The sequence below is a fragment of the Hyaena hyaena genome, unplaced genomic scaffold, assembly GCF_003009895.1.
Source record: "Hyaena hyaena isolate Hyena2069 unplaced genomic scaffold, ASM300989v1 scaffold_160, whole genome shotgun sequence".
In the NCBI taxonomy this organism is placed as follows: Eukaryota; Metazoa; Chordata; class Mammalia; order Carnivora; family Hyaenidae; genus Hyaena; species Hyaena hyaena.
In genome coordinates this window covers 353,625-379,262 of record NW_024080793.1, presented here as the reverse complement: position 1 = coordinate 379,262, position 25,638 = coordinate 353,625, and positions in this window count along the sequence as shown.

Genomic DNA, 25,638 nt, shown 5'->3' with positions numbered 1-25,638 from the left:
CATGGGGCTTTTCCTGAGGCCACTTTCTCCAGTGGTTCAGCAGGAAAGGGCTAGGTGCCCTGGGCTGGCATTCACAGCCTGTGTTCATAGGCTGTCCCGCATTCTCAGATGTTTGTCCCGAGGTATAGTCACATAGCAGGGAGCGCACAGCTATGCCGTCCACCAGTGACCTCCATGTTGTCCAATGCAGTGGGCGGTTACTCAGTCTCTTCAGGCATGGGGCAAGGGGAGGCTCCTTTTCAGCCTTTTTTTTTAGCTCCCTCCCCATCTTCTCCAACTCTCTAAGCTAGAGTGCCACACGGCCCTGTTTGGGGCCTTTTTCTTTACATACTTTCTCACTTTCAGTGATCTCAAGCAATCACATGACAATGACCCCCAATTTTGTATCTTTGGTCTCCACATATCCTTGAGCTGTATACTCAGATATCCAGTTGTATCTCCAGAGTCTCCACTTGGATGTCTAACAGGCGTCTCCAGTGTAGCACTGGCGGAGCTGGAGATCTCCTGAGTCCCTCTCCAGCTCTCCTCATTCCTCCCCCACCCTACACCTCTGCCCCGTTCCCGTGAGCGGGTGGCTTGACTTAGAACTGGGAGTCCCTGCCGAGTCCCCACGTCCCTGAACTCCCTCATCCCATCCATCAACAAGCCATGAGGACTCCCCCTCCCAGACACATCCCGCCTTACCCACATCTCTCCTTCTATTTCACAATCCACCAGGCCACCTCTGTCTTCTGCCTGGACTGTTGCAGTAGCTTCTCTGTTAGGTTCCCTGTTTGCACTTGCGCTCCTTACAGTTTGCCTCCACCACAGGATCTTACAGACATGTGAACCTTTCAGTGGCCATCACTTGCATCTGAATCAAACCCAAACCTTACGAAAGCCCACAAGGCCTGCCGTAATCTAGTCCCTACCTCTGTCTCCAACGTCTTCTCACATCATTGTTCCCATGCTCATTACAGCCCAGACACATGGACCTTCTTTTTGTTTCTCATGCCCATCATGCCTTTTTCCTTTCAACATTTGGCCATGGCTATATCCTTTTCCCAGCTCTTTGGACAATGTGCTTCCTTTCATTCAGGTCTTAGTTCAAATATCACCACTTCTACGGAGACCTTTCTTAACTGTTTCATCTAGAATAGCTGGCTCTCTGTCACCTAGGTCTCTGTCTCATTGCTCTATTTTATTTTCATCATAGCAATGATCACTGCTTAACATTCTTTCCTTTCTTTATTTGTTCAGTTGTTGTCTTTCTCTACTGGAAAGTCAGCCCCAAGGAGCAGGAACTCATCTGTCTTATGTGCTGCTCCAGAACATAGGAGACGGACTCATGGAAGAAAAATGATAGACATTCGTTGAATAAGCTCTGAAGTTATAGAATAATGGATTTTTTTTTTCAAATTTTCTAATGTGAACTGTCATTATTTTATAAAAATAGAGGAACATTTAAAACTAATTGAGAAAGGGGCGCCTGGGTGGCTTAGTCGGTTAAGCATCCGACTTTCTCCCAGGTCATGATCTCGCTGTTCGTGGGTTCGAGCCCTGCGTCGGGCTCTGTGCTGACTGCCAGCTCAGAGCCTGGAGCCTATTTCAGAGTCTGTGTCTCCCTCTCTCTCTGACTCTCCCCTGCTCATGCTGTCTCTCTCTCTCTCTCTCCTAGAAATAAATAAAACATTAAAAAAAAAAACTAATTGAGAAAGAGAGATAGAGAGAGAGAGAGAAGCTCATTGACCAAATTATTGACATCTAGAACAAGCTTACAATGTGCAATGCCACTTTAGGTTAGTGAAGTACAAATATGGCAGCCCTCAGCCGGGTGTGCTAAACTGAAACCATTCTGTCCCAAGGTAAGAAGCCCTGTGCTTCATCTTTACATCTGTCCTTTGTCTCATTTAATCCTGACAATATTCTTAAAGAGAATAAGAGTTTTATGCTTATTACACACACTCACCCCTGCCCCCACCTCCTTACCACCACTGATTCATAAGGCCACTAAGGCCCAGAGAGGTAAGGTCGTTTATCCAAAGTTGTATTATTCATAAATGGTGGAACCAGGTATTAAACTTGGATCTCTCCAGATGGCTTTAACTATTAAATTTGATATCCAATTATTTTTATTTAATTTTTTTAACATTTACTTATTTTTGAGAGAAAGAGACACAGTGTGAGTGGGGAAGGGACAGAGAGAGGGAGACACAGTATGTGAAGCAGGCTTCAGTCTCTGAGCTGTCAGCACAGAGCCCAACGCGGGGCTCCAACTCACGCATGGTGAGATCATGACCTAAGCCGAAGTCAGACGCTTAACCTATAGAGCCCCCCAGGCAATATTCCAATTCTTAATGGAGTATGGGAAACAATGAAGCCAACCTCAGTTTCTGACTACCACTTTTAAGCCCTACAACATTGCTTTGAGTTGGTATCTTTAATTATTATCCCTAAATCTTGATCAGTTTCAGCTAAGAACACTGTTGTCCTGGGTTGTAAACACAGCTTCCCAAGGTCACCCAGCTGGTGAGTGACAGAGCCAGGACTGGATATAGTCCTGGTATTTTCTGTGCTGCTTTGAAGCCTCTGGACAGACACACCTGCAGCTTTGGGGAGCCGACTTCTGGCTCCCACAACGATGAGGCTAACCCACCAGCTTCTCCCGTATTGCTACATTACATCTGAGGCCTCCCTTACTTCACATCTAAGGAGTATCAAAGGGGAAGGAGAAGAAGGTCCCGTTTATTGAGTACCTACTATGTGCCCGGGGCTTCTGCATAGCATTTTGAGAAAGCTTAGCAGCAGGCTTGAGAATTCTCTAATACAGAGAAAATTAGACTGGCTTTGCATAAAAGCCAGTGTGGGATGGAAACAAGCTTGGACTAGATTCATGTGGAAAGAGATGAGAAAGTTGGGGGTGGGGGAGTCGTGCTGAGCCCTGGAGGGAAGATGCCTCCAGATGACTCTATTGTCAGCATGAGCAGGAAAGACTTGGGGAGGACCAGAAACACTGAGCGGGGCAGCTCGTGGTCACCTACCACGTGGCGTGCGATGTAAGGCCCAAGCTCACCTTCTGAGCTTCGGCAAAATGCACAGCGCTCAATGTCACTCCAGAGCTATGGGTACATGCCCTTTAGGCCCAGCCGTAGGTCACAGTTCATTCAGGATGAAAATAGCTCTTTCCGGGAGATGAGCTGACATAGGGTTACACCTATTGTCTGTAGTCCTATTAACACATTTCCCTGGGAGACACGATGACTCTCATAATAGACAGGAGGGAAGGGGAGCTTTGAGAAGATTTAGAACTTCCCGAAAATCCCATGCTGGTGAGTGGTGGTGGGACTGATGTCCCAGAATCAAAGCCCATCCTGAGGCATTTTACCTTTCAAACTGCGTTGGGGTAGCTTGAATTTTGCCAGCTTTCATCAGCTCTGGCTATAAAAGATGCCAAAGAAATCCTAATGACTGGGCTCCATTGGCGAACTGCCCCCAACGGCTGACAGTTTCTTATAGAGAAATTATTCCCCATCCCAAGAGGTTTCTTGGGATTCCCAGGGTGTCACTCAGAGGCGCACTTCTGCTGATCCTCCATACCTGCTCCGTGCCAGGCTGCATGCTTTGGGGCACCCACTGTCTGACCAGGCATGGCATCTCTTAGTGGTGTTCCAGTGATACATGGAGGCTTAATAGGTATTTTAGAGCCACGGCCAAAAGCAGAAACCTCGTCTCTGGGCTCCGTCTCACTTGGGGATTCTTTTGATGGCAGTGACATGAAAGTTTCAGAACTCCATTCCCTGGCCCACCCCTTTTCCATTAACCTTGGTTTCAGCCTTCTGCTAAAGATGGTGTGACAGTTAATGTTATGTGCCACCTTGACTGGTCTAAAGCACACCCAGATAGCTGGGGGAACAACATTTTCTGGTGTGTCCATCATTTCTGGAACTAATGAGCATTTGATCTGATAGATTTAGTGAAGAGGTCCACACTTTCACGTGTGGGCAGTCATCATCTCATCTGTTGGGGGCTTGGATGGAACAGAAAGGCAGAGGAAAGGCAAATTCTCTCTTTCCTTGTGAGCTGGGACATCCATCTTCTCCTTCTCTTGGATGTCAGAGCTCCTGGTCCTTGGGCCTTTGGACCCCAGCACTTACATCACTGGCTCCCGTGGTTCTCAGGCCTTTAGACTCAGACTGAATTACACCTCCAACTTTCTTGGTTCCCCAGCTTACAGATAGTAAATTGTGGGACATCTTGGCCTCCCAAACCAGATGAACCAACTTCTATAACAAACATCCTGTTATATATCTATATATAACGTACTGGTTCTGTTTCTCTGGAGAATTCTAATATAGATGGAGTTCCAGCAAAAGCCTTGAGGTGGTAGAGTTCACTCAGACAAAGGAATGGACGCAAGAGTGTTTACCCACAATCCACAGATAATCTTGGTGGACATACGCTGGCTGTTTGGAAAGAGCCATTTATTAGCTGTCTCTCTGCCCCACCCCAAGCAAAAATGGTGAGTCAATGATGCCATCTGAGCATTACTTTCTTGCCTCTTTTGAGACACTAACAGACAGCCCTCTATTTTCTAAGAGAAAGCAAGCCACCCTGCCTGCAAAATCAAAGGGCTTTAAGTAGGAAATCTGCAGCAATTACATTTTCTTTTCTTTCCTTAGTGTGGCTCATCTCTTGAGAAAGGGATACAGGTTGTACTGTGACTTACTTCGGAACAATTGAGAGCTGTCATTATTTTTCAGGCTTATTTTTCACAATGGAGAAGAAAATTGTAAACTGTGAGTGGCTCATGCGAGAGGCGCTTTAATGGAGGGTATCACATAACAGGTGCCCCACTGCCTGCGCTTGAAATGAATTCATTCATTCGTTCATTGTTCCACACATATGCACCGAATTCATTCATTGATTGTCCCACACATATTCGCCAAGCATTCTTTACAATAGGTGCTTCGCTGTCCTGGAGAACTCTTCTCTTCCCTGACAACAAAGATCAGAGGTTTGCCCTGAATGAGTTTTCTTGAGGTTGCTTCATGCTTCTCCTTCTCCCGAAAGTTGTTGGCCCATCTTTCTTCTGCGGCAGACACGTCCAGGTGTATGCGCTTTCCACCCATGGACACAGCTTAGGTTACCTTCTAGGACCTCCTCCCCCCCCCCCCACTCCTTTGCAATTAGGGCTACAGCATCTGTCAGCCCCAGGGCTAGGGGCTGTCTGACTCTCTCACACTCAAGCTAAGACTCCCACTTGCTGTGTTAAATACGGGCAGACTTGAAGAAACTCAGTATCTTGTAGCTTATCAAAGCGATTCCTACCCCCGTGCCTCTCTGCAAGGTTCTTCCAAGCCAGTCACTTGGGAGTCATTGGACTTGCATCTCACATCAGGGTTGACAAAGGCTCTGATGAGAGACTGGCTATCAAGACAGTCCCTGGGCTCCTTCCATCCAAGGACACTGTAACTGGCTTCCTCTCACTACCCCTGGCTGTGGCCTCAGCTCCTCTGCCACTGTCCTCTTAAGACAAATGAGGTCTCTGCAAGGTCCACCCGGTTAGCAGTTGTTTCAGAAAAACTGAGTCAACCTTCCCTTTGACAAGTTTGAGGCATCGGTCATCAAGCAGAGAAGCTCCAACCTCTGCTCCCTCTCCCCCAGGTGGGCCACGGATATGCAGAACTGCCAAACAGGCCCCCTAGGATGCCCACTCAGGGCTGTGCTGTGCCTCGTCGGTCGAATTACTAAATCAGGCACATTCTCATTATGGGTTAACTCACGACTTAGTGCCGGAGAACACGCATGGGATCTGCCATTTGACAGTGGCTCATGTTTGCTCTTTGTAAATGACTTTGCTGTTTATACATTTCTTTCATTATTTACCAGTCAGTTGTGTACCTCCTTCTCCATACCCACCACCCTTATACCTGGCCATACCTCTGAACACTAAGTCATAGCTCTGTCCTGCCAACCTTATTTCCTTACTTAATTGACTCACTGGAAAAAAATACATGCATTTATTTAAAAAAGGAAACTTTGTATAAGTTATAGCCCCATTGGCTATATGTAGAAGAGAGTTATAAAAATAAGTATGGTGGAAACAAAGTAATGCCAGTGGATTCTAGCCACAGAGGGACCGAGAAATCCTTATGAATGAGATTCTAGCTAATCAGATCTAAAGCATTAAAATACGGCTCTTGGGATCTTTGTTGAATGAGTTCCAATGATTGGCATGGCCTAAATGTCTAGAAGAAACTTGGATCAAACATGTGTGCAGAGAGGAGGAAAGCACGCAGACGTCTCTGCGGCCCCCATGAGGTCTGTGCGGCCACGCTTTGCTTACAGTTTCTTACCGCAGCTCTGAGCTCTTGGTCTCACTCTTGCACAAAAAGAATAGCAGAGGAGGTGTTGATGATATTAGGGCCATGTTAAGACCTTCTGTTTGAAGTCATCATAAAATCTGTTAATACCTTTGATACCATCTAGAATGTTCCTCCACTACTACCACCAGATTGGCTGGGGATGGGTCCTTCTTCCCCCATCAGGACTTCATCTCAGAATCCTGCAGTGAACTCTGTTACACGGCACAGGTAACCTGCCTCACCTCGTGCCCCGCCCCCACACTCCCAGAGAGCCTTCCCCCGGCACCCTTCTCCCAGGCCCCATGCACACTTCAGATATCACTCACGCTACCCTCCATGGTTGATCAGAAGGCCTCCTCCTGGGCTCCTCTGTCCACTTTCCATCACCAGGGAGCTCTGGGGCCTTTAAAGATGTCCTTGTCCCTAGGGTGTACAGAGCCATGTGGACTCCGGGGTGAGGTGGGTGCCTCCCAGACAGAACTAGACTTGGCCAGGGAGTCAACCGGCTAGGATGGGCCCGAGTGCCACCCAGTGATGAGACAACCGTGGCCCGGCCTCCCTAGCAGACCCCCACTGTCCAGGCACACTGTCACACCCAGCTGCACATGGCGGAGGCAAGTAGGGGGGCTGTCGTTCTCAGAAGAGCTCTGATCATTCTGGGCCTTAGAGACCTCCCCGATCTCCCGGGTCCACCTCTCCTGTCTCACAGCCTTTATTCCTGGTGCCCTCCCCTGGCCTGCTGTCTCCCCTCCCCCATCGCTCTGCAGCTGGAATGCCCAGGACTCCTCCTCTTTCCTTCTGGCAGAAACGTTCAAAGACTATGAAACCCGTTCTTCTCCATAAGTCTTTCCAGATCCCATGGTGAACATCAAATGTCCCTCTTTCTTCTGCTCCCACAGCACTTGCTATGTACACCACTGATAACACCCACAGCCCTGTATCCCCAGGACAGAGCATAAGACTTAATGGAGAGGAAGGGGTGCCTGGGGGACTCCCTCAGGTAATTGTCTGACTCTTGATTTTGGCTCAGGTCATGGTCTCCTGGCTCATGAGTTTGAGCTCCACTTCGGGCTCGGCTCTGACAGCATGGAGCCTGTTTGGGATTCTTTCTCTCTCCCTTTATCTCTGCCCCTCCTCTCCTCTCTCTCTCAAAAAAATATAAATAAACGTAAAAAAAAAAAAGACATAATAGAGAGGAAACGCCCCATGAAGGTACAGACATTTCCACACTTGAAATTCTCTATTGCATCTATTGGTCAGCAACCTTCACTCCCAAGTTTCTGAATGACTGTAATTAAAGGCAGAGCCTTAATTTTATTTACTCTGATAGATTACAGTTCCAGGGCAGTCTCATCATTTGAATAAATAGTTGTTAAATTGAATTAAACTATGTAGATAGCCTGCACAGACTCTGGATGTTTACAAATAGCTTTCAGTAGTGTGTTTTAATTAATTTCAATTCAACCTATTTCCCAGACGTTCACCAAGCACCTATTCTATGCCAGACATCGTTCCATGCTGGAGGCCCGCTCCAGCCGGTCCAGGGGTCCCTGAAGGATGGACGGTGCTGGCGAGAGAGAGTGAGACAGCCCCGAGAATCTTTCTGATCACCAGGCAGGCATGTCTGTCCTGTCGGTTTTGGTGTCTTTATTTAAAGGTCCAACAACAACATGAGATCAGAAAAAGGAATTTTTACAATGGAAAACTCTTTGTGATAAGATGCTTTGAAAAATGTACAAGAACAGGTTTTTCGGAAGTATTCTTGCAGAACTACCCCAATCATAGTGAGGTTGAGTAAATCTTACAACTATGGAAATAACAAGATGTTCTTAGTGAAAAACAGGATGACATACATATTTGCTCTAAGTTAATAATGCTGGGATTAGGACATAGGTTAAGTTGTATATAGATAGGCTGGGAGTCATTCTGTCCGGTTCACAAAAGGACGAATGTTTTTGAGCTGGTTAATAAGTTTTTTGTGGAAACTTTTTTGACTTGATGCTCAATGTGTAAACACCATGGAGGCCCTAAATGTGTTGTCCTTTGTTTTTGGGTAAGTTTTAGCTACTCTTGTCTATCCTCATCCCAGCCACCAGTGTAAGGGAGGGTGTTTGTGGAAAGTAGGCCTTAGGGAAGGGACTGCCATACATCACCAGTTAGAAAAGGTATAAGTATTAACTTATGTTTTGTCCTTACCTGTTCCTTAACTCTAAATTAGGCTCTTTGTCTCAGGGCCAGGCTCAGTTGTAACTCTTGTGTTCTTAACCCCCTTTATTATTCTATGGGTCTATAAGGCCCACAGAAAGAGCCTTTTGATAATCACCCACAGTGCTCTCATCTAAAATCTCATTTGAAGAGGCAAGAATATGCTTTTCCTTATGAGGAATCTGAGTGGAGAGTATCGGCCCGATTTGGAACATCGTGAGGCCTGGTCAAGACCCGCAGTCTCATTTCCAACATGAGCCAGTAGTGGCAGAAGGAGATGCCAGTTTCTCTTCTCCTGGCAGGAGCTGTGCAAACGCTGCCATTTCTTTGCTGTGACTGTCATCCAGCGAGGCCGGTGCGGCTCCCCCAGCAGTCCCAGGCGTGAAACACAAGATAAACATGGCTCTTCTCTCCTTAGGGGGCTCATATGCAAGTACGGGAGCCAGGCATCCAAGGAACAAAACACAGCAGAGTGTGAGGTGGGCTAAAATAGAGGTTGGTGCAGGACGGAAGGACTGTACACCCAAGTCACTGGTTAGATCTAATGGGTGAGTGGCCGGAGAGACTTTATGGAGAAACTGACTCCTGCAATGGGTTTTGGAGAAGACTAGGAATTTACTGGTCTTCCAGGACTTAAATAGAGGGACACCCTAGGCAGACAGGATAAGACCGAAGTGTAAAGCTGAGTGAGCCGTATCACATCCCCTTACCCCTTTCTTATCCCCAAATTATAGAGATTCTTTTTTTATTCAAAAATATTTACTAAATGCTTACAAAATGCAAAATGCCATTCCAGGCAGTGACCGCAGCAAGAGACAGGTAAGTTCCTGACATTCACGGAATTTCCATTCCAAAGGGGGAGGCCATCAACAAATCTCAAAAGCAACAACTGAAACACGGCGTTTCCAATAATAAATGTGCTTTAAAGAAAACAAAGCATATGGTAGAAAGGGAAGGGTGAAGGACAGCAGCATTCAACAGTGTTTAAGGAAGGCTCTGGGAATGAGACATTGGAGTTGAGCCACGCAAGGGCAGGAAGATACAGCTTCTTGTCTTGTGAGATTCAGCTGAAGAACATTCCAAAGGGAACAGCAGGTGCACAGCCCATGAGGAACAAGTGGGCTTGGTGTGTGATTGGAGGGAGAAGAGCCCGAGCGCACAAGGGGAAGTTGGCATGGTTTAAAAATTGAAGTCATAAAATCACTCTCAGACTGTGCTCCGAATCTTGGGTTATAATCCTCATGCAGTTAGAAAACATTTTGTTATACGTTCTAGTTTATCTTGATTTGTTCCTTAAAGATGTGTCTGGAGACCCTGTATGTGAGTAACATTTTGCTTGCTCAGAGCCAGTGAGCGTCTGGGTAGGAGTTCTTCATGCCACTCCACTGGAGGCAGGCACAAAGGGCTATGTGCTGATCTAATCGTTTTCAGAAACAAGTGAGCACTTTACTCATCTCCACCGTGACTACCTTAACACTAGTGCCTTTTATACCATGCTCTGTGCATACGTCAGGATAATGCAGTCCATAATCAGTTTCTCTCCAGGACCTGTCACTCATGGTGGGAAATTTGACTCTTTTGAGTATTAGTAAGGGTTTTATCTTGCTAATCTTTTGAGTCCCAAAACAAAGTTGCCAGGTGGGCTGAGGAGGGGCCATGGCTGAAGGGCTGGGATGCTGGCTTCAGAGATTTGAATAGGGTGAAGGTTTGGGGCTTTAACCGTCTTGAGTTCAAATGCTGGCTTCACCACTTCCAAGCTGTGTGACTTGGGGCAATTTATGTATGCCTCTGGGATTCAATGTTAATATGTCCAGAATGGTACCCCGCACTTAGTAGGTACTCAATAAATGCTTTTTTTTTTTTTTTTTTTTTGCTGTCTTCTCCTTTTCCCCTTCCCCATAGAATAAAATATGCTTCTCTATTCCTAAAGAGAAGCCACTTTGCAAGTTGGCCTATGGCTCTGAATACATATTTGCTTCCAATAATAAAGACTTCAAAGAATATAGAACAGGTTTGCAATTGCTACATTTGGTTAACTCTGTCAACGTTCAGTGGGAAAAGTGTTATTCTGAAGGAATGGCTGGTTCATTTTGCCACTGGGCTTATGTACAGCCTCACAATGACAATTGCAACAGCTCCTATTTATTATGAATTTACTCCATGCTGGACATTTTACAAACTTCATCCTGTTTAATCCCTATAAATTTAAGAGGGATGCAGTCTTCCCATTTTGCAGATGAGGAAGTTGAGGACCCCAAGAAGGAAGTCACCTGCTGAGCACCATAAAGCTGTGACTCAACCTGGATTTCTTACTCCCCAGTACTCTCTTCACTTCCCCTTTTGAAGTTACTCGTGGGGACACAGCCACATGGTTGTCAAGATAACCATTATGCAAGAGCCATTTTCCTGGACCCTCAGTCAACCAATCAAGGAATTGTATGGACAAATCCACCCGAAACCTTTTCTCCTGCATGAGTCCAAATATCTTTCGGGCAACACCGAGGTTACTCCTCAAAGACAGGACTGTGGAGAATCTTAGCCACTGTCACCCACCTCTTTTTATTGCCTTTTTCCACTTCTGCCCATATGGGCATCAGATGAATGGCATGAAATGCTTTGCTTTTCCATCACCACAGTCCTGATTAAATAAATCACACAAAATACAAAGCATTCAAATGAGCTTGTGTATTTGGTCCCAGACTGGCCGAAGTCTCAGAGGCATCTGACCCGATCAATAGGTTGGCTTCTCTGTTCCTTGTGGCAGTTCATTTAATCCTTCTGGCTCCTAATTTCCTCATCTCCAGAAGTGAGGCCAACCACATGGCTGCCGGGAGAGATTGTGGGCTGATTGACAAGGCGTCCATCATTGCAAATGACCACAGGGAAGTCAGGAATCGACTTCAGCCCTTGGACCAATTTCATCCTGGTTTTTCTGATGTTAAAGGATATGAGTTCTCTGCACACTCTTCATTCCATTTTAATCCATGGGGCATTAATTAGTTTCAAAACAAATGTATCACATCCTTTTGCCTTTTCTCCTGAAATTTTGGCTTAGAAATTCAGAATTCAAGCTTTTTGTATATTTATTTATGCCCCTCAGTGCCTGGTTGCTTGTGCCCATCTTTCCATCCCTTGGACTTATCTTCATGGCAAAAGTAAAGATCCTGTCAACCAAAAGATTACCAGCAGTAAAAGTTCTCCTTCAACCTGTTCTCATCATGTGCCAGATATGACAGTATTTCCCAAACTCTATACGGTAGATGCGGACATTGTTTTCATCCCTGTTTTATAGGAGAGGAAGGAGCATAAAGAGGTCGATTAACTTGCCTGAGTTAATTGTTAAAAATGTTTATTTTTAAGAGAGAGAGGTGGGGGATGGCGGGGGGGGGGGCGGTGCAGAGGATCCAAACAGGCTTGATGCTGACAGCACAGAGCCTGATGTGGGGCTTGAATCCACAGACCACGAGATCATGACCTGAGCCAAAGTTGGACACCTAACTGAGACCTAACACCACCCAGGTGCCCCACCTGAGTCCTTAAAGTAAGTCATAGGACTGGGATTTGCTGCTGGGTGTGAGTCCACAGCTGTGTTCTCACCACTGCCTTCGTTATTATGACCACTGACTAAGTATATCAGCTCATGGAAGTAACACCTAAGGTCCTTTGGCATCTTCCACCAGGAGGAAGGGTCCTGAACCCCGCTGCCAGGCATTTTGGTTGTCATTCTAGAGTCAGAGATCATATCATACCTTTGTCCCCTGTGGCATCATCATCACAGGGACTTTCCAACACAGTGGTTCCCATTCCCAAGGGCCCCAGCCCTTCCTCTGGATGGAATCTTCTTAGTAGCTCTAAATCTCCCTTTTGACACAATAGCTGGTTCCGGATTGAGCCCAGAAAATAAAACGAAAATAAAAAATACTACCAACCACTCAACTTTACAAACGGGCTTGCATATCAAATTCACCCTCCCAGACAGTGAAATGTCAGGGCTTCTGGATTTCTCAAGGAGGAGAAGTCCTGGCCTAAAGAGGCTGTTTGTTCTCCTGTAGGAAATGGATGGAGATTCAGTCTTCACTGTATGACTCAAAGCATTGGCCTCCATCATACATCATACATCAGTAGTAATAACAACTCTTTATTCAACACATACTAGGGCTCAACACTGTGCTAGCCCTTTTGAATGCATTCTTTTTCTAAGTCTTTCAGTAATTCTTTGAGACAGATAAAACAAGGCCTATTTTATAAAACAGGAAGTTGGAACTAGGAGAAAGGAAATGGTTCGCCTAAAGTCACCCTGATACCAAGTGGTGGAACTTATGTGGGAATTTCAAGAGAATTTCCAGGAATCCAGCGTTAATATATTGCATTGCTTCCTCTGATGCTTAAGAAGTGGTTCCTTTTTCTTTTCTTTTTCTTTTTTTTTTTTTTTTTGGATAGTCTTGCTTCCTTTTCCAACACCCCTCATCAGCTATAAGATAAAATCCTAACTTTGAACCTGATGTGGTAGTCAGCTTTCAAGATGGCCGTCGATAATCCTGGACTCATGGCATGTTGTTTCCAGAATGGTCTTCTTTCACACTGAACCAGAGCTGGTCTGTATGGCCAATAGGACATGGTGGAAATGATGGTGCATGACAGCTGAGGCTGGGTCATAAAAAGCGTTGTGCCTTCCATCTCACTCTCTTCAATCATTCTGCTCAGGAGGAAGCAAGCCTTCATGCTACACGACACCCAGACAGCCCTGTGAAGAGGCTCACGTGGGAAACTGAGACGTCTTGCCAGGAGCCAGCACCAACTCACCAGCTGTATGAGTGAGCCATCTTGAGAAGTGGATCCTCCCATCCCTCTCAAGCCATCAGGTGATTGAAGCCCTCGTTGACATTGGATGCAGTTGCATGGCACACCTTGAGCCAAGAGCACCTAACCAAGCCATTCCCAAACTTCAGGGCCACAGAAAATATAGAGATAATGAGGGATATGTTGTTTTAAGCCAGTCAGCTTTGGGATGATTTGTTATGCGGCGTTAGATAACTAATACACCTTGCCTTTCAGGCTTTCTTAACTTTGCCTCAGGCTTTCCCTCCACCCACCTTTTTCCCCCTAATCCAACATGCACCGTGCCCTCCAGATAGAGCTTCCAGCAGGGTATCAGACACAGCCTCTTCTTGGACTCCTTTTGATCTCTGCATATTCTGTTTCTTTGGTTTGGAATGTATTTTTCCCTTTATTTGGGAAATAGGCCATCGATTCTTGGACACCCAAATATCTCTACACAAGTGATGTTTTCTTTGACTTTTCTTTTCAAGTCCTCCCTCCTCCTCCATGGGACATACCCTGCACATAGAGATTCTATCACTTCCTATCGAGTGTCTGAATTGCTGCTCGCCTTGTCTCTTCTGTAAGACTGGGAGACTCCTGAGGACAAGACCTGTGGTTGCCTCTTCTCTGAGCCTCCCTTGTCTAGCTTATTCTGATAAGAATAATCACTGGGTGGAAGTTTGTTAATTAAGTGAATAAATATTGGATGAATATGCTAGCTTCTCTGTGGTGTGCCGGTTGGATATGTGCTAACTATGTGCTGTTACAGCCGGCTTACACATTTGCAGGCTAAAAGTGGGTGGGCACCTGTCAGGTATGGAATGGCATCTCATTAGTGGGGACAGAAATGATCTCCCACCAAGAGCACAGCATCATCGATAAGCAAGGGACCAATTAAATCTTACACGACATTACTGGTCCACACACTTTCAGCCCCGAGGAGAGAAGGACCACTGTGTTAGGATGAGAAAAACTCTTTTCACCCTCTGTATTTTTCCCCCTAAGTGTTCCCAACTAACGACAGCTAAGAACTGAGAAGAAGCATCTTCCAAGTCTAAGTTTGGCAATGGAATTTTAAAGGATGGTGGGCTGGTAAATCACTTTCAGGTTAAAAAGGAAAAAGTGGTGGTTTGTAATGTGTGCTGAATTCTGTGGTATAAACACTGCCATGACCAATTTCGGGCCACTGATGTCTAACAATCACCAATGGTTTAAAACAGTGAATAACAACCGACTCTCCTGGATTAGTTGGCTCCAACACACCACTGAAGGTAAAACAGTACAGCAGCTGGGTAGGAACTGCCTGCGGGTGCCTCCCTTGAACATGTAAAGACTCCATGGCCTTGACCATGTTACTTTTCTTTCTCTGAGATTCAGCTTGGCCATCTGTAAAATGGGGATAATTACAGATCCCACTCAGGACTGTTTGAGCATGAAAAGAAATAATATATGAACAGTGCTTGGCACTGGGGAAACACTCAACAAAATGGTAGCTGTTGTAATCATAGACTAAGAGTAGCAACCAATTTGGAGTAAAGGATCTTGGATTTTCGTTCTGGTTCCGACACTGACTTGCTGTACAACCTTGGGCAACAGACTTCTTCTCTCTGGGAATTATGCTCCCCATCAGCGATGAGCATGGGTAACTTGTACAGGTGTGTCGGGCACTATACTAACTCCTCTCCATCAATCCCCTTCCCAATCTTTGCCACACGGCTGCTGTAGTAGATACTTTCATGATCCCCACATTATAACTGAGAAACAGAGGCTCAGAAAGGAACAATAATTGGCCCAATTATTGTTTTAGAATTCGAATCCCGATTTTCTGACTCCAGAGCTTGTGTCCCAACCCCTCACAGTGTGAGGCCCATTTCATTCATTAGCAATAAGTATTCAATGAGATCATGTAGCACAAAATCTTGTGAGCTGTAAAGCCGTAGCAAGCAATGGGCATTGAGGTAGCCATTCCGTGAGTATCGAAAACACACTTATGGAGGCTTCATTCTGTGCCAGGTGTGGGACACTTTCGGGGACAGGGCAGATGCAGTCCCACGCCTTGGAGAGCCTGCCCTTGTGGGAAGGATGCAGAATCAAGTATTCCACCACAATGCAAAGCTGGGAATGAAGTTGGAATTCTTATTTCCCAAATGCTGTACATGGAAACCTACCAGGATTCACACCTCTGGCTGGCACAGGGACCGAGCTATGAGACATGGCTCTATGCTGCACGTTCCCAGAGAGTTGGATTCCTGGAGGTGGGAAGGGAACAGACACCCAGCAAGCACAGATGCTGAACCCATTTTACCTTCATCACTGCCTCGTTCCATGGGGAGTATGTTCTCTGATTGGCTCTCGGCGAGATGGGCTACAGTAGGTAGAGAGCCAGGGTGATAACCCCCGACTATCCGGCCCTGGGGCGGGTTCTTGCACTCCACACCAAGCCACCAAGCCTCCTTCTCCCCAGCTTTTCCCAGCCTGGCATGTCAGCAAAGGGATCCCTGTCGGCGTGCAGATCCCTGTCACGTTGGATGGGCTAATGCAAAGGGACTCCAGCAGAGAAGCACCTATTAGTTACCAATCACTCGTGGCTGCTGGTGCTCTGAGTCGCAGCAACATGGTCTCATCCCTTCGCTTCTCCCAGATCCTGAATTACCAACTCAGAGCAGCATGCCTGCCTGAGGCAAAGGAACCCTCCTGTCTTAATACCCTGGTCCTTGTCACACTGCATGACAAATGCCACCTAGTTGTTTGGCGGTTTTTTAAAAAAAGACAATTTGATATAACTTGCCTTTATTCTGAGTCTTCCTGAGAGATTCGTCTTGAAAGAATCTCTCCATCACTCAGCCAGCCTGTCATTCACACACCCAGGAACCCTGCCTTCTCTCAGATGTTTTCTGTTCACCTGCTCTGTGCCAGACCTGGTGCCGAGGTCAGAGAGGACAAGAGAAACATGTCATTGTCCTGTGGGACTCCCAGGATGTGGCCCTGAGTCTCTGGGCCCAGAGGGGCTAGGAGGAAAGGCCGTGGCAGACAGTCACTGGAGGCCCCTTCCCCAGCATGGCTGTGATGGAAAGGAAAGCCCAGCTGCTGGGAGGCAAGCCGGGGTCATGGGGGAGTGGCTGTGGGCTGGGGTGCCTCTAGCACATTTGGAGGTCAATGGGAGGGAGGCAGGGAGCTCAGGAGGAGTGGCGGGATCTGGGTTTCTAGCTAGGGGAAGGAGCCACCTCTTCTTGCCTTCATGGGGGACAGGATTGCTGACAAACAAAATCAGCAGTTTCTTGGTATTTTCTTGGCACTTACTTGGGGTACAAATATTTTGCTATTAGCCAGATTGAGTTTTGGATCCCACAGGGAAGGGCCTTGGCTTTAATCACCAGAGTCCCTGCTCACCCACAAAGCTAAGAAGACAATCATTTTCCAGCTTGGGGAGGGGGGTAGATGTGTTGCCCTTCAACCTTCCTCCTTTACATCTCCCATCCCCTGCCTACTGCTAGTGCTCCCTGGCTGCACCTCCCTGGGTACCGTATTATCTCTATTATCCCTGCTAATGATGCTCTTTTTTTTTTAAAGTGATCAGCAATCTAAATGTCCCAGAACATTTATCCTCTGTGCAGGTTAATTCAATGTCTATAATTCCTCAAACACAGCATTCTTCACAGATGATGTTTCTCTGCTAATGGTTTATGGGGGTATCCACAAGATGACCAATGTGATGAATAGTATGTTCTACCAGTGGATAAAGGTAGATGCATTATTCTTTTGTTGTATTGCTCCTCAAAAGAAAGGAGGAGAGGAACGAACAAATGAATGAATGAACAAAGGTACAAGGAAGGAATGAAGGAAGAAAAGGAAAGAAGGGAGGGATTACCAACCTGTTCTTTCCTTTGCACCTTCGAGAAACTAAAATGTAATTAGTTTTCAGGTCAAAGATTAACTTGAAAAGGAGACAGAGCTCTGTGACCCAGATGTTCAAGGAATTAATTCAGCACCCTCGGAGCATTTGGACCAACCCTGGAGGTTCAGAGTGGGATGATCCCAGTGACACACTTGTCTTCTGCGGGATCAAGGACCATTGGAGAGAGTGGTGATTACACTGGGGCAATATTCTGAGACCCACGCCACCCCCCTCCACTTCTTTGCACCTATTCCACACCCGCCACTACTCAGAAAGAGAACACGCAGAGCCAAGAAAAATGATTGGTAAATGATTCCAAAACAGGCTCTTCAAACATATAACAGAGTAAATCTCTTAAAAACTGAAGCTTATCATTGCAAGAATCTGGAATTTAAAGAGAGAAAATGCTTTAAGAAACTTTTTTTTTTAGTTAACAAACTTGGCTTCATAAATTAAAAGCCTCTCTGCCTGATGACTTAGTATGAATGGTGGATTCGTACACACAGACTGAGGAAGAACAGTTTACATTTTAGACTTTGTAAACATCCAGTAGGTAAAGTGAGGCATAGGAGAAAGAGAGGAGATGCTCTCCATGCACAATAAGAATCCATGTTTCATAGATAAGGAGTTTTAGGCTCAGGAGATGGAGGTAACTTTCCTAAGGTCACATATAAATGGAACAGCTGGGATTTGAACTCTGGAAATTTACTTGTTTTCTAAGCCTGGACCCGCTTCACTATATTTGGAATGTCTGGAATACGGCTACATAAATTGGATGTTGATAGTCATAGACATGGGGTGATTTATCATCTAACCTGGGTCTCTTTTGAAAGGGAAGATTTCAGGGGGATCATTAATGATTAAGCCAGGTCAACAGGTGACAGCTAGGACCATCCCCAGTAAACCAAATGCATGGTCACCCTACCTAGGGGGAAATCACACAATATCCTTAAGCCTTCATTGTTGGTCCCATCAAATGTTGCCAGTCTGAAAGAACCACTCCTCTGGCCCCATGTACGCTTCCATCGTGCCCTGGTAATTCCTTTTTTCAAGGGTGTATCATACAGAACAAGAGCGATTTTCCCCCCCATATCTTTCTCTCTTCTACACTTTAGGGTTGTGTGGGGAAGGGATAATCTCTGGTTTTCCCTGCCCCTCAGTGTAGCCCAGAGCTTGGAATAGTCTTGATATTGGTTAGTATTGGTTGAGTCAATGGTCCACAGTTTGGATTCTGCTGTTCAAAGGTGAACTTCAGCTTTCTGTGCTCTGGGATGTATCTTTATGTCTCATGGTGAGATAGACAGACGCGTCTTGAAATATCAAGAAGTGCTGGCTATGTGGCCTTTACTTGGTGATATGGGTTCCTCTAGATTCTCTGTGAGAAATGTTACCTGCCTCGAATTTTGGTAATTTTCTAGTATTGCATTACTATTTTAAATAACAAGATATTTATGACACATTCAAATAATAGTGACATTTGCATGGGACTTTCATGTCCATGATCTAAGTTAACTCTGACAATATCCCTGTGATTGAAAGAAACTGTAATGGGACTTTTTTTGTTTTATCTGTGCAGCCTCGTTCACTCCCTCCAGTTCCCAAATGCCCATCTTCAGTAAATCAGGCCTCCCTGCCTCCTACCAGCCTCTAACAGGTGGTCCCAAGGTGAGCTGGGCATATTGACCTCTTGATGGCCGAGAGTGATAGATCTAGAGATAGGCGTGTGACCCAAACTAGGCTAAGCAGAGTTCTTCTCTGAGAACTAAGGGCAAAAAGTCTCTTCCTCTCTGTAAGTGAAGATGGGGAGAAGTGAGCCTAAGAGTTTTAAGAGCCATCATACCAGCTTCTAAGAAAAGCCAAGAGATGCATAGATTGGAGAAAGAAAGATAGTTGTGATAATGTTTGGGTCCTTGGATCCAGTAGCCTCTGCTCTGTGAGGAGCGTAAGACCCAATGAATTCCTCCTTTATCCTGAACCACATTGAGCTGGGTTTCTGTCACTTGCAACCATCAAAGACCTAGCTAACAAAAAGAGATATCCTTATTGCACAGAGAAGCTAAAGGTCAGAGGGCCTTGGTTACTTGTTCAAGATCACAGAGTCTCTTGGTGCCAGAGTTAGAAATTAGGAATAGAAATAATCTGTGTTCTTCAGATGCCAAGTTGGGTCTCTTTCTCACTAAGTAGTACATCCTTCCTCCAGAGGTCTTTTCAATTTGTGGGCTTTTCTATCATTAAAAAAAGAATATTTTTCTTCCCATTGATTTTCTCAAGGTGAACTCTCAGGTTTTTGCCTCCCAAGACAACTTTGCATCCTCAGACACGTGATAGCATATTTTAGTCCTACTCCATTTCTTTTGTTTGATTAAGCTCCAACTCAGTTATCCATTAGTCACAAGGACCAAGTGAAAATGCAGTATGAAAGGAATATAGTCTCCTGCCTGGAAATGTTCTAAGAGGTCAGGGGAAACTCAAGTTCCAAACCAAATTTGGGTACAATCTTAAACTAAGTAGGGGCTAAAAGAGGCAGAGTATCTAATCTAAAGGGTGTCCAGATATTACTGCATTCTGAGGGTGATGGGCCCAAGCCATGTGGAGTGGTCATGATGAAATGGGTCAACTGAACCCTTGATTATCTGTGGCCTCATCACCTTTGCTCTGTCTTCCTTTTCCAGGGAGTTATTTGCTGGAATACATGGGCATTCCATCTGCTAAGAAGAAAGCATCATTATACTTGGTAATGTAAGTTGTTTGCTTGTCTCAGCATCTGAATCCTATCAATGAATAGAATTTATTGGGGGAATTCAGATCAATGGGGAAACAGCCAGAAACCCCAGTCTGAAGCAGAATACAACATTCTCAAAAATCCTTCAAGAAAGTATTATTACTCTCAGTTTTTTATACAAGGGAAAATTGAGGATCGGGGAGGTGTAGTTAATACTAAAATTCTATTCTTCTAGCCCAGAAACATATTTTTTGCTTTCTAGGTCCATGTATTCTCCCACTTCTTGGACATGGCCATCATCCCTTTATCCAGGGACACCATAAACTCAACATTTCCAAAGCTGAACTCATTACTTTTATCATCTAAAACTTTTCCCTCTTTCAGTTGACGATTCACCCATCTACCCATCCATCTATCATCCATCTATCCATCATCCATCCATCCACCTATCCACCCACCCACCTGTTGGGAGCCATTCTGAGCCCACTAGTTGAGAAGCTCCTGGTGAGGTTAAAGCAAGTTTGCACAGTCTCTTGCCATCAGATGACGACCAATATCCACCCCCACTCAATTATTTCTGCACCGACCCCCAAGGTACCTTGTTGATCAGTATTGGGAATGACTTATCCCCTTATTCTGGTCCTGGTATAATGATTGTACCTTGTGAATGAGCTTATTGTGGGAACTTTTTTTATGATTATGGGAACAGACATCATGTCTCTGGCAGGTCCTGTTTTCCTCCATACTTTCCCTTGAGCTATGAACAGGCTAATAACCCTTACTCATAAAAGATTGACCTTTACATGTACAATTCTGTTTCTACTGTTGCATTAGTCCAAGAGGTTTATACAGCTCAACATGTAAATCAGCTAACCAAAAATGTCTCTCATGCCCTAGCTATTCAAAAAATCATAAAACTAGATACAAAGATAAATGTACTCGAAGAGGCTATTCTATGTATTGGAAATGAGCTAAACTCTTTAAAGGTATGGTTGGTTCTCTGGTGCCATAAGGAATAACTGGAAAATCAAGTCTTACCCGGAGACAAAGAGCCTAACTTATAGAGAAGGAACAGATAAGGGCAGAACATAAGTTACCACATATACTTTTGCTAACTGAGGATGTATTGCAGTCCCTTCCCTAAGGCCTACATTCCACAAACACCTTCCCTTACACTGGCAGCTGTGATGAGGATGAATAAGAGTATCTACAAGCCTATGACTTAATCTTAGCGTTATTAAAATGTGTATGTTACCCTATTTTTCACTAAGAACACCCTGTTATTTTCTTAGTTACTCATCCTCACTATAATTGGGGCAGTTCTGCAAGAATACTTCTGTAAAAACTGTTTCAGGGGCTCCTGGGTGGCTCAGATGGTTAAGCGTCGACTTCAGCTCAGATCGGATCTCATGGTTCATGGGTTCGAGCCCCACATCAGTCTCTGTGCTGACAGCTCAGAGCCTGGAGCCTGTTTCAGATTCTGTGTCTTCCTCTCTCTCTGCCCCTCCCCTGCTCATGTTCTGTCTCTCTCTGTCTCAAAAATAAATAAACTATAAAAAAATAAAATAAAATAAACTGTTTCTGTACATTTTCTAAAACATCTTATCACAGAGAACTATCCATTGTAAAAATTCCATTTTCTGATGCCATGTTGATGTTTGACCTATAAATAAAGACACCAAAATCAATAGGGCAGAGATGCCTGCCTGGTGATCAGAAAAAATCTCGGAACTCTCTCACTCTTTCTCGCTGACACTGTCCATCCTTCAGGGACCCCTGGACTGGCTGGAGTGGGCCTCCAGCACCCATCCATTCATCCACCCATCCACCCATTTGCTGGAGACCCGCTCTGGCAGGTCCAGGGGTCCCTGAAGGATGGACAGTATCAGTAAGAGAGAGAGTGAGAGAGCTCCGAGATTCTTTCTGATCACCAGGCAGGCATGTCTGCCCTGTTGATTTTGGTGTCTTTATTTATAGGTCAAACATCAACATGGCATCAGAAAATGGAATTTTTACAATGGATAGTTCTCTGTGATAAGATGTTTTGGAAAATGTACAGAAACAGTTTTTACAGAAGTATTCTTGCAGAACTGCCCCAATCATAGTGAGGTTGAGTAAATCTTACAACTAAGGAAATAACAGGATGTTCTTAGTGAAAAACAGGATGACATACATATTTGTTCTATGTTAATAATGCTAAGATTAGGACATAGGTTAAGTTGTATATATATAGGCTAAGTCATTCTGTCCGGCTCTCAAGAGGACGAATGTTTTTGAGCTGGTTAGTAAGTTCTTTGTGGAAACTTTTTTGACTTGATGCTCAATGTGTAAACACCATGGAGGCCCTAAATGTGTTGCCCTTTGTTTTTGGGTAAGTTTTAGCTACTCTTGTCTATCCTCATCCCAGCCACCAGTGTAAGGGAGGGTGTTTGTGGAAAGTAGGCCTTAGGGAAGGGACTGCCATACATCACCAGTTAGAAAAGGTATAAGTATTAACTTAGGCTTTGTCCTTACCTGTTCCTTAACTCTAAATTAGGCTCTTTGTCTCAGGGCCAGGCTCAGTTGTAACTCTTGTGTTCTTAACCCCCTTTATTATCTAAGTCTTGGGTCTATAAGGCCCATAGAAAGAGCCTTTTGATAATCATCCACAGTGCTTTCATCTAAAATCTCATTTGAAGAGGCAAGAATATGCTTTTCCTTATGAGGAATCTGAGTGGAGATTATCGGTCTGATTTGGAATATTGTGAGGCCTGGTCAAGACCCGCAGGCTCATTTCCAACATGAGCCAGTAGTGGCAGAAGGAGATGCCAGTTTCTCTTCTCCTGGCAGAAACTGTGCAAACGCTGCCATTTCTTTGTTGTGACTGTCATCCAGCGAGGTTAGTGCGGCTCCCAGGACCCATTCACTCATCCATCCATCCATCCATCCATCCTCACATCACCCATTCACTCATCCATGCATGCATGCATTCATCCATCCATCCTCTAGTCATTGTTATTTAAAATTAGAAACTTGGGTGAACACCAAGGTGTTAATGATAGATTCAAGATTGAGTTTAAACTGCTCTGCCATTAATATAACTTCTCTCACTTCTCAATGTATCCATCTTGCTTTCAATTACTTCATCTATAAAATTAAGACTATGATACTGAGGCAGACCTCTGACACCGGATAGTAACGCTAGATCTTTTTGATAGGATGGATAAAGTTATGTGTGTATATACTACGGCATGGTGTTTGGCACTTAAACATCCAATGAATGATTATTATTATTTGTATTAATATTACTGACACATAGTACTTGTGCATCTGTGTGAACCTCAAAGCACTCTGTATATGTAGATGTTTACATAGATGTGCGTATACATAAATATGTGCATTATATGTTCACAAACACATATGTAAATGTGCACACACACACGTGTGTGTATTTATAATAGATAAACAAGCAGTCTGACTAAATGAGATGGGCAAGGAAATATGTCATTCTCTCCTGGGGGAAATCCTTGCAAGTTCACATTTGTGTAAGAGAATTATGGTATTATTTAGAAGGTTGGGTATATAGCTTCAGATATTCAGAATGAATTTTGGGGTCATAAACTTAATCAGTGTTAACACTAACTACTGATTCCTTAATGTTACTCTGTGCCAGCATGGCGTTAAGTGCTTTATACGTGTCAATCATTTAATGTTTGCAATAAGGTTGAAGGGTAAGATTTGGAGTGTCTGCACTGCAGATGAGGAGAGTGACATTTAAGGTTAAACTCTGGCTCCGGATCACACAGCCTGTCCCTGGCTGAGCCAGCCAGAGCCTGGTTCTTGTTCCCATTTTGCATCCTCCTATGACTGAGGGCCATTTGTTATTTACAGACACCTCTGCCTTCAGGGTCCTTTTCAATCGGTAGCTGTCAGTGGTTTTCCAATGCTGTGTGTCCCCAAGGTCACAACAGCACTCTCCTGCCTCTTTGTGATCAGGGCCAGCTGTTGCTAAGTGATGGATTTTCCGGGTCTCTGGCTTGGCCCCGGGGGTTAGACTTCACATCCAAAATGGCAGTGAATAACACTTCACCTCCCGAAGGACCCCAAAGCCACTTATCGGGTTTGCTTCTCTGGGGGCTGCCTCGTGGGCCTGAACATGGTCCAGCAGCCAGGCTGAATGCCCTGTGCACCTAGAGAGAGCTAAGATGGTGACGCCATTCCCTGTACCCCAATATTGCAGGGGCATGGGGAGAGTTCTGAAATGAATTAACTAGATCCATATCCAAGGTATACAGCGTATTCATATTTACACACCCCTGGCTCTTCATGATGGAGAAAGATGTATTCACCAGAGCTACTTTCAAGGGCATTCTGTAGACACGGTGCCTGCAAAGTTGTCCTCTAAGTTGGGTGTGTCCATTCATTTATTCATTTACTCAGTGCATCTTATGTGAAAAGCACTTCTGTCAAGGGCTTGCATAAACTATCCCACTTACACTAACCACAATTCTATGGCAGGCACCATCATCTCCATTTTACAGATGAGGGAACAGGCACAGAAAGGTGATGTCGCTGGCATAAGGCCATATAGTCAGAGTCATGGAGCTGGGTACTGGACCCATACTCTTGACTCCAAAATCTGAGGTTCAACCACTCTCCACTGCCTTCGACACCAGCATAATGAGGGAAAGATGACTGGGGAAGGGGGTGTCTTAATGACTTGGGGTCAGGGGGAGACTTGGGAATGTCATGTCCAATGGGCATTTGTGAACGTGCAAATGTGTGGAGTGCAATGGTATCTGCCCTGGGGCGCCAGAAATCTTGACTTAGAATTCACAATAGGGGCACCTGGGTGGCTCAGTTGGTTGGGCTTCTGACTTTGGCCCAGGTCATGACCTCGTGGTTCATGAATTCGAGCCCTGTGTCAGGCTCTATGCTGACAGCTCAGAGCCTGGATCCTGCTTCGGATTCTGTGTCTCCCTCTCCCTCTGACCCACTCCTCGCTCGCTCTCTTCCTCTCTCTCTCTCTCCTTCAAAAATAAATAAATATTAAAAAATAATTTAAAAATAAAAGAAACTTTTAGAAATCACATTAGAAGTATCAATATGTTATGTGTGCTAGTGCTTTCTGGGGAAGCTGGTGTCACAGCTGACTTTGTGCAGGAAGTGGTGGGGGTGGGAGGGGGACTAAGGAGCCAGTAGCTACCTGGGTAACAGGAACTATGCCAAACGAATGTGAAAAGGGCACCAGTCGATCCCACTGTACCACGTAACGTGCCCTTAAAATCCTTTCTTAACCAGGGGCTTGCGCCTGGTTTGCTCACATAGAGAAGCCTTTCCTAACTAGTTTAAGCTCAGTGGAAATTCATGACATTTGGGATTTGAATTCCATTTACGTATTGCCAAGAGGAAGGTACAAAATACACACAGAGCTCAGAGCAGCCCTTCAACTCCTACAGCGTCAAAGCATTTTAGAAAGATCTCTAAAGAGACTCCGGAGGGTTTTGCAAATTTCTCTTACAAAATAGCATTTTTGTGAGAAATAGGAGTATCAGCAATGCCTTCAAATCCTCTTGAAATCCAGATGGATTTTAAGATTGAGGATGAGAAATTGCTTCCCTAAAAGCCAATGAAGTCGACCATGGAGCAATTTTCTTTTTTTTTTTTTTTTT